Below are 16,339 nucleotides of genomic sequence, written 5' to 3'. Positions count from 1 at the left end.
GTGAAGGCTGAGGGAAACTCTCCTGCGCATCCCAAGTTCTTTCTGGGCGCTTTCCTGCTGCTTTGCAGCGCCGGTGCCCTCCTTATCAACCTGTAGCACGTTCTGCTGCCCATCCGTGAGCTGCTGACAAAGGCTGTGCGAGCCGAGTGTCTGCCAGCTGTGCTTAAAACACCACACGCCAGGGAAACGTTCGGGTTACAGAATGAGTGGAACTGTTTTTGAAATGGCACACGGCTGAAGCGAAGGGGACAGTGCTACTCTGGTTCCTGCTTCCTGGCTTGTTCCTGTCAGTAGTCTGGCGTTTGACACTGCTCATCCCATTGTTGTGCCCGGACTGTATCGTGGAGAATTATTTTTTTTCTGCTGCTGGTTTTGGTTGATCTGAAGATTTGACTGTAAAGCGTGTTGAATTGGATAGCCTAGGCCTGCGCTTGTGTTTGGGTGTTTTATTTCTGGCAGGATTGGAAAAGCTCAATGTCAGGACGTGGGGGGAGGGGGGAGGGATGGAAGGAGAAGCGAGTACACTTTCCTTTCTGCTTATATTTAAAAAGAAAAAAATCTCGCGGTTTCCTTTCGATTTTCAGAGTTATTTATAAGAGCACTTTTTCCCATTAATCAAAAAGGTAGGGGAGTGACATGTCAAACCAGTTAAATAATGTACATTAACTGTTGGTGGACCAGAACTCGTGAATGCTGCTGAGGCTATTGGAAATATTAGACCGAATCCCGTATGGGATAGAGCTTAAGGATGCCAGATAGAAAATAAAAGCTTCACATGTCATTAGATCATCTGTCGCATAAAATCCCTGGTTTAAGTTTAATTTTGCGTACTGTAAAATTAGGTAGTGTGAGCAGCAATTCAGCCTATTAGTTGAGTTTTGTGCCTTTCTTACGTATAATGCTTTTTAAAAAATGCCAGTCAATTGTAATTTTAGTATATAGAATCTGAAGTTGCAGGGCGTTTTGCTAGTTTTGAAATACGCTTTCAGAAATATCTATGTATGTTCTTTTACTGTATTAAGCTGCGAGTCTATGCAGTGAATACTAAAAAAAATCCCCAAGCAAACCAAATATTTTGCTATTTCACCTCAGTTTTCAGATGGTGTTTTGTACGTTTATGAATTGCACAGTAACCTCACAAAGCATGTTCTTTGTAAAACTTGTCTCTGAGAAAGGTAGATTATTTAAGGAAGTAGAAGGATTAAACCGTTGCTGTTCTGTGCAGAGATGTTCGAGAGGAATTTCTTGGTTTGAACCAGTTTCAGTTTTGTTTGTGCTCTTTACTTTGAAGGAACGTGCTTGTGTTTTTGTTACCGATAAGAAGTTGCTATTTTTAAGGTATTTTCTGCTTCGTTCCTGTTCTGTGTGAAGCTTTATGCAATTTATGCTCTATTGAGGGCTTTAGAACAATTAATCTAGCAGACCACTTTAATTCAATGTAGCAGTTATTTTTATAGTAGAAACTGTGGCCGAATATATGTGCAGTTAATTAATAGGTTTTACAGCGATAGCAACAAAATGTTTCCTTTTGTGCATGGAGCAACAACAGCTAACAAAGACCCTAGACTACATAATTATGAAATCCTGACTGACTGATTTAAGAACCTAGAAGGCAGCACGTTACAGTGTGAGATTTATGTGCAAGTGTAGCAGGTAAGAAAAACCATTGAGTCATGTTTCCAGAGGAATTCTTCACAAAGGCAGAAATTTATCAGTGCTCCCCTCGATGTGAGAGGAGCACACCTACTATTGAACCTTTCCCAGAGGCTGCCAGGCTGGAGCAGTGGGCGCTGGCAGTGCTCCCTGGTTACCTGTGCTTGAGGTGGCAGGAGCAGGGTACCTGTCTGGGGAGGCTCACGGGAGGTTTTGGCTTGTAACTGTTTGGGGAACAGCTCCCTTTCCTGCCTGGCTACTTGTGCAGCAGGAGGAGGCTGTTCTGGCCTTAAATTTGGTAGCTGGATGCAAGAAGACACTCCTTATTTTTGGTGGGGTTCACTAAGGTGTGCATTGGCTTGGAGGGGATCGCAGGAGGCATTTGCAGTGGGAACTTTGGTTTAACAAAGCCACACCCTGACAGGATTTAATAATAAGAAAACTGGGATCTCTTTGAGGGATGGAGGGGGCTTCATGTCTAGAGCTTTAATTTAGTTGTGGGTTCTATTTGTGCTGCAGTCACCCGTTTTTTGGTGGTTTTGCTTTGTAGGATGTATGGGGCTGTAGTATCGTGAACTGAACCAAGCTGTGCTGCTGGGTGTAGCAAATCAAAAGGGCAGATGGCACATGAGATCTGTACAATTTTATGAATTATTAGAGGTATAGATTAAGGGTCAGGAATATTGTAATGTTGCCCCATGTATTGGGTGTGTGATAAACCAAAAGAAACTTTCCTGTAATGGTGTGCACGCTGCGAGCGTGTCTGACAAAGGAATGGAATTTTCTGTTGCCAAAAATTTTGCGTTTATTTTGCAGAAAAAAAGAGCTTGAAAATCATGGTTTGCAGTTAGTGTGGTTTTGGGAAAGAGGGGAGGGAAATTGAGAGATCACCTTTCAAACTGGTTGAAATGCTGGAAATCCAACGTAGTCAGTCTTGTGCTGGAGAAAGTGCTCACTGTTATGCTTCCGTAGTTGACAAGAACATTAACGTGAAGGAGGAAAAAAACCCAAAACAAAAACCCTGCTGGTGTCTTGATGTCTCTTTCTCCCAGGAAAGCATTCTAGCAGAAGGTGAAGCTTAAGGATTACTTGAGGGGGGGAGGGTGAGGATATCCATTGTATTGGAAGTGAATTGCAAAGCATTTCTATTTTTTTTTTGTTTTGTTTTGTTTTTGATGATGTTTCCAGTGTTTAGCCAAAGTTGACTTGATTGCAGTGACAAACCATCGTTTCATAAGCTGTAATTGGCATCTATACAGATGTAGGTTGATGTAGCTGGTCTGATGTATTGGGTATAAGATGCTTGTTAATTCCTATTCATTGAGTTTAATCAGTTTGTCATATCCTGTGGACAAAAACTGAAGCATGTTTCCATTTAAAAGTATTGATGTTGAAGTCGATTTGGAGAGATGAAGTAGTTCCACACAATATGCCATGTTTTAGTCTGTGTTACCTCTCATGGTTTAGCAGCCCTTTTGTTTTCCAGCTGATTTTAAAAATGGTATTTCCTTTGTGTGAAGGCCACATGTGTTGACAAAATTAACAGCGTGCTTATCTGTGCTTTTATGAAGCTTACAAAATAAATGCACAGTGGCAATATTCTTTCATTTTTCTTACAGTTTTAGTGTTGCTTGTTTAAAAATAGTTTCAGACAATGTGAATTAGTATATGTTGACTTTGTTCTTTCAGTGTTGACATTAATGTTAATTTCCTATTAATCCATAATAAAATATACACAGTTTTATTTATAACAAGCTGCTTGAGAAATAATGATGCAAGCAAACATTTTAGCAGGTTAATCTTAGTGTAGTAAAGTATTTTTTTATTTTTTCAATAACTGGAAAGATTTTGGCTTGATTTATTTTCATCAAAACAAAGAAATATTGCTTGAAAAAGAATTAAGAATGTTTGTCTTATATAATGGCAGTACTGGGAATTGAGAAACTGGAAATTGGTACCAGGAGACATTGGTAAGGCACTCCAGGAAGTGGGCAGCCTCTCCAATTTCTGTAAATTTGTATCTGAGTTGTTTCTTTATGTTTGGGTTTGGTTTTTTGTTAATATGTTGTGCATTTCTTATTACTGGTTTATTATCTAGTATACTGTCTGTCCTGTGGAGCAAGATGAAGTTGGATAAAATTTTGTAAATTGTGTTATGGGTGGAACTGATTTTCTAGCATTTTTTGAAGGAGTCACGTTTTTGAATGTGTTTATTGGGTAATTTTAACTGAGCCATAGATTTCTTTAAGATCAGTATTTTTTTTTGTTTTGTAGGCAGTTTGTATTAATAGGGTGCAGCATTCTGGGATCCAATTAAGGTGTAATGAGTGACACATTCTATAGTTCCTGCTTGTACAATGTTTCTACTTGGAAATCGCAGCCATAGTGTATATAATGGTTGTGTATCCTGGTACTTGGTTATAGCTTTGCAGTATTTGTACTTCATCCAGTATTAAAACCAATTTTTTTCTAAGTGGACATTACACAGTACTGTAAGTATGAAATACTTAGTAAGTGTTGATACTTTCACAACTAGTGTTTGAGACTTTTTTTTTTAATAGTGGGATTTTATTGCTCTAAACATATATTGCTGAATGTTTTGGCTGTTCCTCAAGTGTAAAGTACAGTGTTGGTACTACTTTGTGAAGGCAAGAAAATTGATGAAGTCAGAAACATTACACTTGTCATTTTAATGTGTTAATGAAGAGAGAAGGATGGATCTCATGTCCACAAACAAAATGCTTTTGTAGAGGTGTAATTAGGATTGCAGGACACTTGGTGTGTTGGCATTTGCATTTCAGCAAGTTTTATCTTCACTGTCAGGAGACCATAAATAGGGAATATAATGTAAGATTTTTTTTTTTTTGTTGAATGTATGTTATATATTGTAGCTTTTAAGTACTGATCTACTGAGTGTGGAGGCTGAAGTGGTCCTTTCCTCTGAGTGGTCCATGTGCATCATGGTAAGGTAATTTCTGCCCTACTGACTTTAGTAATCAAATAGCCAAAGAGGGCAGTGGTTGAGGATGGAGGAGAGAGGGAAACACTCCTGTATTTTAGCAGCTGAGGAATAGAGGTTCTGATAAATTATTTAACTTTCAAAAGTGTGAAGAAAAACAGTTGCAAGGGTGGGACACAACTGTTTTCATCCCATTCCAGTAATTGAACCATTGATCCTTTGGTGCACCATGCTACACCTGGCCTCTAGCTTTCACATTTTCTCTAGGTGAATCCAGGTACAGTATGTGAAGAAGGAATAGACAATCTAAAGCTTTGTCTGTGCATGGTATCACTCAGGTGTGCTTTCAGCATGGCTCTGTGCCTCTTGCCAGCCTGCAGGGCTGTTTGTTCACTGGAGTGGGTTGAGTGGACTTGGTAATTATAGAGGTAAAACTATCTGCAAATGTTGATACCATCTGAAGTAAGTGTTGAAAGCATCTTCTAAAAGCTATGCCATATGTTTGTTATACCATTTTAGAAAAGAGTAGATGTTTCATGCTTGGATAGCTTGGTGCATGTAGAAACATTTGTTTTCATTGCATTAGTGAGATGATACAAAACTAAAGAGAGTCATGGAAAATGTTTATGGCTATAAAGCAACTTCTTCCTGATTAACACTTGTCACAAGACTTCCCAGTGCCAGAATTATATGCCATGGCCTGCTGTTGTTCTTTATCCCTCTGACAATTAGGCAAACTTATGTTCTGTGGAGAAATTAAGTTCTGGTTTCCAGCCTTACAGGTTCATCAGTTAAACCTAAGGTTATTCTCAGATTACTGAACAAAAGTAGTTCTTCTTGGTCCTCACCTGGTAGAATTTTTGGATAACGGGAGGGATTTTGCTGTATTTTCAGCAGCCTGAAAGAAAAGGAAATGTGTATATTTGTAGTTGGAGAATGCTTACCTAGTTTTGTAAAAATCAGTTACTGCTTAGAGGGCTTGGATGAGCTTCTGCAGAAGTGAATTAAGGAGGTGGGCTGTGAGTGTGAGGTGAGTGCAGAACTGAGCTGGGTGGCAGGTTTAGTGTTGGATCAGGTAATTCCAGGAGCTGGACCACTGTCCTGCTCATTCGGAATGTGGATGGGTACATGGATACAAATTCAGCCCTTTAGTGCCATACCTACCTTATATTTCACATTAAAAACTCATGTCAGTTACTTAGTTTTAACCCCTTTTCTTGGTGAAGTCCTGCAGCTGTGTTGTTTGAAGCATGATGTTTGAATAATGTTTTCACAATTAAACATTGAAGTGATGCTTATTAAACTTGATGTGTCATTATAGAGAGCAGTTGACTCTTTGTAGAAAGTGTTAGCAATGTTAATCTTGCAGAATGCTTAATTTGTAGTTAAAACCAGACAAAATTGAAATCAGTGGGTCTTGTATGAAGCCCTGCAAAGGCTGCCAGGATTTGTATAGGTGCACCTGAGAGGATGAGCTTGGTACCTTACAGAACATTTTTGGTACGAAGAAAGAAATGGATTGTGTTTAATGTAGTTCAGTCTGAGTTTGTTGGACGAGAGAAGTTCAGTAAAGCAAGAAAAAACACTTAAATATTTATTACAGATTTCTGCTTTATGGATAGGCAGAGTAAAGAAATAACTATAGTAGAGTAATTCCTCTGTGGAAAAGCTCTTTCCAAGACTGGCCTGTTTAAATAGGGCTCTGCTCCAAGCTTGTTTTCAAGATGAGTTTTACTGATACTGTCACAAGTAGGTTGGGCCATTTGATAATCTGCTTGTGGCCATTATAAAGTTTGTTGAATGGTACATGTCTAAAATGAGCCTCTGTCTAAGTTTGGCAGGGGTTCAGGTATTATTCTTGATACTGAATATTATTATTTGTATTTAAAGAGTCATAGGAAGGTATTACTTACATACCTAAAATACCATGTTAATGAACTAAGCCCCCATTAAGCATATTTGGGAGTTAAAGAATATTGTTTATAGGTACTTTCACTGCAGAGTGTGAGAGGATGCAGGGATCACCTTCAGAGCTGTATTGACAAATTACCTTCCTTTATGGTTCTTGGATTTGCTATGTAGTGTTCATGGCAGGAGCTTATTTAATTAAGATGTAGAATTAAGATCTCATTTACAGTTTTGTAAAGGGAGTGACTAAAATTGTGTGATGAATTACAAACAGAGCACTGTATGTCTGCATATGAATTTCTTTTGTGGTAAGTTGTTAAATTAATTGTTGTTTGTTAAAATGGCTTTAAGTCATTTCCTTTTCTCACAGTGGCATTTGAGAATTATGATTCACTTCTTACTATTGATTGGTTATTAAAGCAGACTGGATTGTGAATATGCTTTTCCTTAAATTTCTCCTTCCATTTTGAGAATTTAAAATTCTGAGCAATTTCAGAGTATCATTTGCAGCATTAGACAGAAGGTCCAGTGCAACAGCTTTTCAAATAGAGCCAAGAAATGTAATTTGGTTTTTTTGGTCAGTATTCTGTTGCTTCCACTCTGGTTGCCATTTTAACTTCTTGTTTAAACAGTATTTTTGTTATCTTATGATTTGAAAACTTAACTTGCACCAGAAAAAAGGGTAGAGTAATGAATTGAAGGTTTTATTTTTAGGTATTTTTCTTCTACCTAACAGAATTTTGAATACTCTGTTGCTTCTCATATGTTTCAGTGAAACATCTTTGGGCCTGTGTGATGAACCAGGCTGGAGAACTGCTTCAGCTCAAAAATAACCTAGTAAAAATAGAAAACTCACTAGTTTTAAATAACCACTATTGAAGGTTAGTACTAAGGTTTTAGAAATTCAAAGACCCAGCTTCTGGATGCTCAGAACTGAGTTGGGAGGGATTCCAAGGGAAGATTCCCTGGTGGATAAAGGAGCTAGTGAGTGCTGGGAGTTCTTGCAGAAGGCACTTCTGGAAGCATGAAACCAGTTCATCACCTTTAAAAGGAAGGGAAGTAGGCAGGGTAAGAGATGCCCTTGTCTGAGCTGCCAGGTCCTGAGTCTGATCAAAACCAAAAGAGGAGTGTACCAGGGATAGAAAAATGAACAAATACCCACTGAGAACCATAAGGGCATTGCCAGAGCGTGCAGAGGTGCAGTTTGAAAAGTAAAAGCTCAGCTGGACTTGAGATTGGCATATCCAATGTCAGAAACTACAGGAAAGGATCATAAACAACAAGCACCAACAGAGGAAAATGCTGGCCCACTATTAAACAGGAGAGGTGAATTAGTTGCCAACCAGTGCTAAAAACCAGAGGTTGTCTGCACTTCTTTCACCTCTGCCTTTACCAGCACTCTTGGGCCTCAGACTTTGGGAACAAAAATCCAGTTGCATGCACAGACCTACTGTCTTTGAAGAAATTATTGGAATGTAAACTATTACAGGAGCTTGACCCCTACAAATTACCCATCTGAAGGTGTTAAGAGAGATGGCTGGATACTGCTGGGAGGCTGCTCTCTGTAATCTTTGAGAAGTCATGGAGATTGGGGAATGTTCCAGAAAACTGGGAGAAGGCTCATGTTGTCCCATCTTCAAGAAGGGTTTGAAGAAGAAGGCAGGAAATTATCAGCCCATCAATATCTCAGTCCCAGGGAAAGTTATGAATCCTGATGAAGCACATGGTTGGGAAAAGCTGGCATGGATTCAGCAAGGGCAAATCATTCTTGGCAAACATGATTTCCTCCTAGCACAAGTAACCTGCTTGGTGTATGTGGAACTAGTGGTGAACATTGTCTTCCTGCATTTCATGTCTTTCCATGCTGTTCCCACAGCCTTTTCCTAGAGAAACCAATGTGTTACTATCCAGACAAGGGATCTGGGAGCTTGGCTGATGGGCAATACCCAGAGCAGGGTGGGAAATGCTCCTTCTCAAACTTTCTACAAGTGGAATCCCCAGGATTGATATTGGGTCACTGTTTAACACCATCATGAGTGATCTGGATGGTGGGATCAAATGTGCCCTCATGAATTTTGCTGATGGTACCAAACTGAGTGGGGAAGTGAATCTGTAGAAAGGAGAAATGTCCTGGATGGGCTGATGAGAACCTTATGAAGTTCAGCAAAGACAAATACACGTGGGAGAACATGATCCAGGAGTGCAGCACAGTCTGAGATCTTCATGGCTGGGAAGCAGCTCTGTGGAAATGGACCTGGGAGTCCTCCTGGTGGATTTAGCTCAGTAAAAATGAGCTGTGTGCTGCTGTGGCAAAGGGAGACTGGGATGCTGGATTGCACCAGCAAGGGCATCACAACAAGGACAAAGGAGTTATCATTGCACTCTGCTCAGTGCTGGTCAAGCCACACCTGGAATATTTGTGTGCAGTTTTGGTGCCCACTAAACAAAACAGATGTGGCCAGGCTGGAGAAGGTCCAGAGAAGGGCTGCAGAGATGGTCAAAGGACTGAGAAGCTGAAGTGTGAAGAATGGCTGAAAGATCCTGGTTTGTTCAGCCTTGAGGAAAGAACGCTTTGGGGAAGATGTTACCAGTATGTTCCAGTACTTAAAGGGTGCCTACAAAGAAGATGGAGACTCCATTTTTAGAAGGAGTTACATTGATAAGACAAGATTTAATGGGTACAAGTTACTCCTGGGGACTAGCTTCCCATTGAACACAAGAAAAACTCACAAAGAGAACAGTCAGCCATTGGAATAATCTCTGCAGGGCAGTGGTGGGATCTCCAATGTTGGACACTTCCATAATGCAGCTGGACAGTGTGCTGGGCCAGCTTGTCTAGCCTGTGTGTTTGCCAGGAAATGTTGGATCAGATGTTTTTTCATGTTAAAAGGAGGTGCTGCTGCCTGAGAATGGTGAGAATTCACACCACTTAGGGAGTCACACACACCCCAGCCAGGGCTTTGACTGCTGGGTCTGGAGTCCCTTTGCAGCAGGAGTGCGCAGTGATCTGGTGGATGGGTGCCCCTTCCAGCTCCTTGCTCCTACAGACTCTTGGACACACTTCCTCCTTCAAGCTTGACCTTGAGTTCCCTGCAGCAAAAACTCAGGCATTGGATTTGTAAAATTAAATAATTTAATAGAGTGGTACAGCAGCAGGTCTTGTGCCTGCAGAGGGGGACCCAGAACAAAGAAATTCTTGGGCTTTTATACCATTTTTGTACCCTTTCATTGAGGTATTCACTGATTCTGTGAATGCAGTTCATTTTTCAGGCATAAAAAGCTGTGGAGGTCATTTGAGAGAGAGATTTGGGAGGCTAGGGTGGGTCCTGGTTAGTGTGACACTGTTTCTGTAAGGAGTACTTATAAAATTATTGCTCCTTATTTTCTTATGGAGAATGGAATTAGCTGTATTTGGAAGCACAGGCTGCCAGGACTAGATTATACAGAATCATAGAATGGTTTGGGTTGGAAGGAGTCTTTAATAGTGTGCAGTTACTCCTGCTGTGGGCAGGGACATCTGCCACTAGACCAGATTGCTGTAAGTCCATCCAGGATGTCCTTGAACACTCCCAGGCATGGAACATCCACAACTTCTCTTTCTTCATGCAGAGGAGGGATGGAATGAGTGCACTTGGTTTTTTCCTCACTCTGAAGGAATTTAGTGAAGTTACCCTGGCACAAGCAGATGTGAGAGAGATTCAGATCTGAGCATGTGTGCAGCAAGAACCCCAAAATGTATGTTAGAAGGACTAAACATGAGAGAACTCTGAATGAAGGAAAGATCCTGAGGGATCTAGGTTGAGTACTAATGAATATGTTTGAACCTGTGACTACTGAAAATCAGGCCACCATTTGATTTTAGGGGAGTGGAGAAATGAAGCAGTCTTTTGGGAAGGTTTTTCAGAATATAGTATTATAATCAAAGGAAGAAATTTTCAGTTAAAGGAAGTAGAAGAAAGGTTGAAGAATAATACTTTGAGATGTGAGGAAGGGTAGGAAACCAAGGAATTGAATGGGTGACTCTGATGCAGATAATTTTGGGGATAAGGGGAATGGCAGTGTGAATCACTGTGTTTTTATTCTTTCCTGCAGCTACCTGAGTCTTGTGCTTGGTTGCCATCTAAACATTACTGGTAACTTAAGTAGCATGTAAGTGTTTGATGGTGCTGGGGCCTGCTTCAGAATATTTTAAAAACAGGGTAAAAATGGGAACAAAACAGGTAACAAAATTGCAGAGAGTTTGTGTAGGATGTGAAAAAGCTTAGTAAGAGTTGTTATATGCTCTGAGTATAACAGAACTCTCTTCCATTTTTGAAATAAAAGTAAGATGTTGGCTGTATTTTCTATGTCTTTATCTTAGACTGCTGCTTCCCTTTTTTCCTCCTTTCCCTCAAGGAAGGGAAGAGTAAAGAAACTTCTTTCCTCAAGGTGAAAATGAAGCCAAGAGCTCTCATGTGTCTGCTCTTGAGTCATGTTTTGTTGCCTTTAGATTTGAGGGATAAAGAAAGCTGAGCAAGTGTGGAAGATACAGATGGATATGTTGAAAGGGCAAGAAATAGTTTAAAGTGTGGAACTGAAAGCCTGTGTAAAGGAGAATGATGCTGATCTGGAGAATTTAACAGTAAGTTTAATAGAACAAAGTGTAGAAAGAGTATAAGATAAAGTGGAAGGATAAGAAAAATGGAGAACATCCATTATATAACATCATAAAGCATGTCATAGGCAACCTCTGGCAGGAGAGAAAAAGTGCAGTGATGTTAGGAGAATAAAGAGCTGCAAAAATTATGTACATTGGTTGGTAAACTTTAATGGAGCTTCTGGGCATGTTACAAATATTGTAACTAAGGGTAGATTTTACACACCACGGTTCTCAAAGCTTCATTTGTTCTTAGTCTCTGGTGTGGTGCACAGAAATGTGTTGTTTTCCAAGTATTTTTAATCTCTCCTGCCTTTTAATGGTTGGAAGGGCAGAGCCTTTGAATTTGTGATTTTGTTAATACTTAGCTCTGTAAGTTTTCGAGAGTGGGAGACTGCAAAATTCTGAAGGACTATCAGACTGCAAGTGTTACCTGTTAAAATTATCAACAAATTAGGCTTATGGGTCTCATTTCCTTAAAAAAAAGTTTTTTCCTTACTTTTAAGCAGAAATGAGTTTTCATTTGTTCATTTTTTAAATCAAAGGAAAGGTTGAGAATAGTTTTTTACAGTTTCTGAAAAATAAATGATAGGAAACTGTTCAGCTACTTTTCAATCAGAACAGTGTATACTTCTGTATTCCTTGCTTAAGAGGAAAATATTAAAAAAAAAATATTGTGTGTGAAGACAAAACTGGAAGCATCAGGCAGTCCAACAGAGATGTGTGTCTGAGCCAGCCTCTTCTGGTGCCTTTGTGAAACCCCTCAGATAGACTTAGAATCATGAATATCCTGAGTTGGAAGGGACCCACAGGATCATCCAGCTCCTGGCCCCACACAGAAAAACACCAAAGATCCCTGTGCCTGAGCATAGAGCCACATCCTGCCTTTAGTGTAGGAGCACATGGAATTTAACTAACAAGTTATATTTGTGTACTTCAGGGCTTTCTTAACTCTACTTACTGTATGAAAAAAATTAACAGTTGAAATGGCTTTAATGCCTCTTCTGGCTCTGTATGGGGAGGATGTGGAGGTGTTAATGCTCATAGCAGAGTTAATTTTTGTTGCCTAAGTAAGTTGAGATCCCAGAAACCATCAGAGTCCATGTTAACTAATGAGCAGAATTAGGTCTCATTTTCTACCTTTAAAGGTCTCTGTTAACTTACAAGTTCATGTATTGAAAGTTTATTACTTCTGACAGTTTTCTGGGATTAGTTATATACTGTCCATCTTGGCTGAATTTGTGGGATTTTTTTCTCTGTATAGTCTCAGTACAAGTAATATTTACAGGTTTATTTGCTATAAATAATTTGAAAAAAGTGTTAATGGTTGAATGGAAGCTCAGAAAGGAGACTTGCTGTGTTAAAAAAGGAGAAGAGCATGGCAGAAGCTGTGTTGTGGCATGGAAATATATTGGAGGCAGGTGTGTTTGGGACAGGTGAAAGGATTGTGGAAGATTGTGTAAGGGTTCCTTAGGTAATTGTGGATGGTGGGGACATGATCATTGTATAGGATTGCAATGCCTGATTTTGGAGATTGTCTTCAGTGAATCAGTGAGTGTAGATGTGTTCAAACTCTGTGAGGAAAAAGTGGAATTAGAATGTTGCAGTCTGTTTATTCCCTGCCAGTAAAAATGTTGTCATCTTAAATTGTGTTTTTCTTTATGAGTTGATTTTCTTTCGTGGTGGTGACTTGTTTTTTGCTTTTGAATGATAGAATGTTTTCCTGTAGTGCCAGTTGCAAACTTGCAGCTTGCCCGCATTGTGGCCAAAAATCTGAGAACAATGAGGGCTCCATTATGCGCAGTGAGAAAGGAACGATTGTACTACTTGCTTTTAATTGCTAATTAAGCCAAGTCCTCGGTAGTTTGAAAGAATGGAATAGTTTATGCCTTCCACTTTAAACCACTATTTGCTACTTGGTTGAGGAGAATGGTGGTAGAGGTGATTTTTATGATGATTTTTGGATGAAAGAGAAAATGCGCATTTTCATAAGAGCAGTCATTTTTCACAAGGAGCTCGGTGGATTCAGGGAATGTGTGGTGCCTGTGGAACTGAGGAGCAGCTTTGGACTTCAGTGCTGCTGGAGAAGGCCAGGCAATGTCACCTGCCCCATCCTCAGCACTCTGGATTTTGCTTGACTGCTCTGCTTCAGGTTCTGTATCCAGTTTAAAGGTAATTTCAATTTTTCCAGACAAGCAGCAGGGGTATTCTAGAAAAAACTTGTTCATATTTTGAGATTATTTTAATTTGTTCTTGACTATTATTTATTTTTTTAAGATCAGAGAATGAAGCTACCCTAGTAGAGTGCAGCACTGATTCCAGTGCATTAGAACTCACTGACTTTAAAGAATCTTCAGCACAGCTAGGTAGGAATTTTTGACTCCAGGAAATTCTGCTTCCAGAGGGATTGGTAAACAGATATGCAGATTTACCAACTGAATCAGGAAAACAAGTTTCAACTACAGGTCATTTCACAACTTTTTCCTCAGGGCTTTCTCACTTCCACAGCCAGAACTCAAAAATGGAACAAACTGATTTAGAGCAATTCATTAATGAGTTGCTTAAGGTCTGTCAGGCTTCAGACAGCTGGAAAAGAGAAGGAACACATTCCTGCTCCAGTGGTTTCATTTTCATGATTTTTCTGTAGTATTTGAGAACCTTTCCAGATTCCTTTCATGTCACGGCTGAAATGAACTCATTCTCACAAGGAGATTTTACCTGATTCACTTGGTGCCTTGTGTGTCAGTGATTTCTTTTTCTAAACAACAACAAAAAATTTCCATGGAGTCATACTTATGGTACCTGGGTTTAAGAATGAGTGTGCTGTCAAATTTGGACAACCTCTTGGTTTTGGTGTTCCCACGTGGATCTCAGGCTCTGCTGCTGTCCCTGTGCTGGCATTTCCTCTGCTCTGGACAGGAGTTCCTGTGTTGGCATCACTGCACCATCACCTGCAGTGTCACAATCAAACCTCCTTAGAGCTCTGTGGCTGTAGTTGAAGGCTTTTGTACCAAGGTGTGTGATTGTTTTCTTACCCTCGTGCTAGAGCTGTTTTTTGTGAAGCAGCAGTGGTGTCTGCAGCTGGGGCTTTGCTGTGCTGTTTCCCACTGCTTGTGAGATATGAGTTTTGTGCATGAAAACTGCAGTGTGAGAGGCATGACCAGTGTTACTTAGGTGGCAGGTAGAAGAACATTATTAAACATCAGGTGATGCAACATTTATGTAACTTGATAGTGCTTGTTGAATGGGTAATCGTTTGTGTAGAAGAAATTCACATTTTTCCTAGAACTTAACAAAGAGGTGCTGAATGGGTAGGGGAAGGTACTGTGATACTGCCTCTCCTTCCACAGTCAGATAAGAGAGTCAAATTAATTTAATTGCTGCTTCTGAACAGTTTTGGTTCTTAGTGTAAAGCTGAGTTCTTTTACTCCTTGAAATGAACATTTTAAGTGAAATGCTGCATTTTCTTCCTGCATATGAATCAGAACTTTGGCATTTGATTATCCTTTTGGTTGGACCTCTTGCTTTGTAAGAACTTAAAAGGAAGATTCCCTTAGTTTTGGGGAAGGAGTACCTCTTGGGAGGCACAGTTGCACTTGGGGATTAGACTTGAGCTGGAGTAAAGGGCAGAGTTTCCATTGCCAGGTGGCATTTACTGTGGAAGAGTGCCCATGGGGTTGCACCTGCATGTCTGTATGAAGTGTAAGTTGTCTTATCTTGGACAAAAGCTCCATTGCTTGTGTAATGTTGCCCTCCTAACCTCTCCAGTAAGTTAACAGATTTATTTTTTGTGTGTCCCCCCCATTGTGTTATCATTGCCCCCTGCATTTTTAGATCTGGCTATCTTAAATTTTGCAAGCCCCTGGCTTGCTGTCACTTAAGTGTCATGATGTGTGGTGTCAGTAATAAGTTTGCACATAGTGGTCTGAAGAGATGTAGGTGAGAGGGAGACACTCAATTATTTTAGAAAAAAAATAGTTTCAAACTGTTTATTTTCAGCATTACTAAATTTGCCACCTTTCCCCAGGTCTACTACTATGTTTTCCCATTAATGTATGAATAAATATGCAAAATTAACCCAATTAATTGTAATAGCACATCTTAATATATACATATCTTAGAATGATCCTCAATAGCTTTCTCTTGGATGCTGTCATACAAGTATTTAGTGTTTTATTTCACTGCATGTAGCCTGCATTACTGTGGAGAAATCCCTTTCATTTAGTCTCATCTACTTTTAGGCAGGCAGACTGCAAAACCTGGTGTTCTGTCTGAGCTTTTAGAGGTCCTTGTTCTCAATGGAGGAAATGCTGAGACCTTACCACTCTCTGCAATTCCCTGAAAAAAGGTTGGAGCCAGGTGGGGGTCAGTCTCTTCTCCCAGGGAACCAGGATTGGTCCTTTTCAGACTTAATTAAGGTTTTCTTTTGGGCCACATCATTAAGTGAAGAAGTTATTTTATGCTTGTCTTCTCACATGTTCGACTTCTATAACCAGTGGAAGGAGCATCTCCCAAGATTTTGGGGAGTAGCTTGTATTTGTGACATGAATGTTCCAATTAATTGTTCAGTCTAAATACAGGACTCTAAAATATGAAAGCTCTCCTTCTGTCAGGCTGTATAGGAGGTGAAGGAAGGATCAGAGAATGGAGAATGCAATGCTAAACTTGAGTTAAGAAACCATCCCTGAGGGGATCCCACCCTGTAATTTGTTTTTTCTTTTTTGTTTTGAGGCTACTCTAAATTTGCAAGCCTCCTGTATCTGATGTTTGCCTCACCTGGAGATCTGTAGGTCAGATACAAACTGACCTGTTTGTTGCATCTGGCACACGAGGTCACGGAGTAGGCGACTGCTGATGGTTGGAAATGAGTCCTGGAAATGAAGGAGATGCAAGCTGAGCCTTTTGAGGGACTTCTGAATACAACCCATAAATCCCTTTAGCAGAGTTTCCAGGAGAATGAAGGAAAGTTTGAGAATTGCACAGTATCATTTACCTAGGGATGCCTTAGCCACAGGTAGTCCCCCTGGAATACTGTAGTAAAATAAGGATTATTTCTTTTGTGCTTCCTCTTCCCTGAATACTCACTGGTAACAGCACAGAATTTTGGACCTTCCAGACTGGTGTAGCAAGACTTTTGAACCAGTGAATGAAGTTGTGCCCATGGGCATAGATTTAACTCTGTC

The 16,339-nt window shown here is 40.0% G+C and overlaps 1 protein-coding gene across 10 annotated transcripts in view; it reads left to right on the top strand.

Annotated features, from left to right (window-relative positions):
• KDM6A (lysine demethylase 6A) overlaps positions 1-16,339 on the top strand; it is a 153,953-nt gene that overhangs the window by 1,805 nt on the left and 135,809 nt on the right. The gene's annotated exons all lie outside the window — the stretch shown is intronic.

Source organism: Agelaius phoeniceus, chromosome 2 (genome assembly GCF_051311805.1).
Source record: "Agelaius phoeniceus isolate bAgePho1 chromosome 2, bAgePho1.hap1, whole genome shotgun sequence".
Taxonomy (NCBI): domain Eukaryota; kingdom Metazoa; phylum Chordata; class Aves; order Passeriformes; family Icteridae; genus Agelaius; species Agelaius phoeniceus.
The sequence above is the reverse complement of the archived record's forward strand: the minus strand, read 5'-3'. Positions and strand labels throughout refer to the sequence as shown.